General features: G+C 40.1%; 1 pseudogene; it reads left to right on the forward strand.

Moving 5' to 3' along the window:
• The first annotated feature begins 520 nt into the window (after nucleotides 1-520).
• LOC112242710 overlaps nucleotides 521-2,679 on the forward strand; it is a 10,685-nt pseudogene continuing 8,526 nt past the window's right edge.

Raw genomic sequence — 2,679 nt, forward strand, 5'->3', positions numbered from 1 at the left:
ATTATAACAGAACATGGCCAATATGTTCAAATGTTCATAAATGACCAGCATGGTCCAATAATAATAATCACAGTAGTTGTCGAGGGTGCAGCAAGTCAGCACCTCAGGAGTAAATGTCAGTTGGCTTTTCATAGCCGATCATTAAGAGTATCTCTACCACATCCTGTCTGAGGGAGATCTGATGTCATCTCCTCTCACCTAACCACCACATGACACATACACCTGAGTGTACAGGAGCCACTGGCAGGCGTTGCTGACACAGCATTCATCAAACAGTGAGATTTACAACCAAAATTATTATGCTCTCTCTCTTTCACACACAGACACATAAAACGTGTACTGGCGCGCTCTCCACCGTGAGAACAAGTGCTCATACCTCTGACGGATCCGTTTGTTTGGTGAGAGAACAAGTTTCTCACCAGAGGACTGAGAGAGAGAGAGAGGGAGAGAGAGAGAGAGGGAGAAAGAGAGAGAGCGAGAGAGGGAGAAAGAGAGAGAGAATAGCCTATGGGGTGGGAATTAGTGAACCAAAACAAGTTTCTCAAAAACGCGCTGTTTTTTTGTGATTTTTTCTTGATAAGAGGACGGAGAGAGAGAGAGCGAGAGAGAATAGCATATGGGGTGGGAATGAGGGAACCAAAACATACTGTATGTTCATTACTAGGACTGTAAAGTTGAGAGATAAAGAAAGATAGAAGACAAATGAGACGGTCTACCGCCGCAACGCCCATCCCCGTAATGTCTCATCCCTGAACGTTTCACAACTACCGGTTGACTGCGCCTGGAATTGTGACGGATCGACGCACTGAGCATGTCAGGGCGAGTTTTATAGAAATGCGTTTGGAAATAAAATCAGTAACAAAAACATCTTTCAAAATCATTTGGGGATGTTTTACTCACGAGGCTTGAAGGAATTTGATTTTCCACTTTGACAACTCTAAACTGTTTGGATGAATTCTATTTTTCAAGACTTCCAAGTTCGCCACAGGTCTCTATCACAGCGCAACTTGTTGCTATCGAAATTATATCTAGCTGAAATACAGTTGTAGGTCTATGTCACTCATCTTTCTTAGTTTGAACAACGGTCAATATTGAATTAAACGTTTAACCACTAACTGGATAAAACAAGAAGATGTTGGAGAAATATTCCCGGCACAGCCCTGGAGTTGCGCCCGTCTCGAACACGGACCTGCAACTCAAACTACCGGAGAGCAACGTGGGTACCAGAGGCCAAGAGAAAGATAACGGGTCTGGGCAGAAACTGGTGGAGATAACGGGACCGGCTCTGTCCAAACGGAAACTACTGGTCGGTCTGGACCTGCTCTGTCTGGTTCTGGGTAAATACAATTTAGGCTATTATCTTTTTATCAGATCAACTTTTTATTTTTGATCTTTTACCATTTTATCGTATAACTTTCTTTTTTTTTTACAATAAAAAAATAAATATTTTTTTCAAATCAACGTTTTATAATTCAAGCCTACCTGGACTTGGGTTACCTGCTTCTGCTTTAATAAAAACGATCTTCGAGGTATTTTCATAAAAATAACTTACATTTTCAACAAACATTTTTTATTTTATTTTTATAGTTAACTTCAAATCTTCGAGTAGGTCTATAAAACATTTTCGTCATTCATTGTATTGTTTATTGTTAGGATATATCACAAATAATGGTGTATTCAGTGCTTCATGGCGACACTGAATCCCCTCTTGTCATTTTACTCTTTATTTTAAATCAAACTTTATTCACTAGAATTATTATTTTATAACAAACTTTATTCACTAGAATTATTATTTTATAACAAACTTTATTCACTAGAATTATTATTTTATAACGCGCGTTGAAGGCTTTCTGTTATACACGGCATGGTCAAAAGTATGTGGACACCTCTTCAAATGAGTGGATTCAGCTATTTCAGCCACACCCATTACTGACAGGTGTATAAAATCGAGCACACAGCAATGTAATCTCAATAGACAAACAGTGGCAGTAGAATGGCCTTACTGAAGAGCTCAGTGACTTTCAACGTGGTACCACATTTCCAACAGTTCAGTTCGTCAAATTTCTCCACTGCTAGAGCTGCCCCGGTCAACTGTAAGTGCTGTTACTGGGAAGTGGAAACATCTAGGAGCATCAACGGCTCAGCCGCCAGGTGGAAAGGTGACGTAGGCTAGGCTAACTTTCATGAACTATTCAAATGTTGATATTTGAATCTTTTGCGATTTATTTGAAATATATTTGACTATGAGATAGTAGCCTATAGTTTCGTTGTTGTTTCGTATCTAGGCTATTTATGATACACAGTGAAGGTGCGGGTGCGTGAGGACATTGAATCAAGAATTAGCACTAGCGCAAATCAACAGGTTGGTCAACATTATCATAAACAATTTCTTCAACAAAAACGAAATAATTAGGGAAAAATAAATTGAAGCTCTAAATAATTCTCACTCTCAGTGTTCTCTCTCGCTGCACGCAAAGCCCTCGATGCCAGTTGGCTCGAGCAGGCCAAGGGAATTCTACTGTTTCCATGACAACCAGGGTTCAGGGAAGAGCGAGGCCTGGGGAATTGTGTGTAGTACAAATACATAAATAAACAATCTCTCTCTCTCTCTCTCTGTGTGTGTGTGTGTGTGTGTGTGTGCACTCCCAATTTCTCAAACTGTGGTTATGTAAGAGCAGC

This window comes from Oncorhynchus tshawytscha, unplaced genomic scaffold (assembly GCF_018296145.1).
Source record: "Oncorhynchus tshawytscha isolate Ot180627B unplaced genomic scaffold, Otsh_v2.0 Un_contig_4164_pilon_pilon, whole genome shotgun sequence".
Classification (NCBI taxonomy): Eukaryota; Metazoa; Chordata; class Actinopteri; order Salmoniformes; family Salmonidae; genus Oncorhynchus; species Oncorhynchus tshawytscha.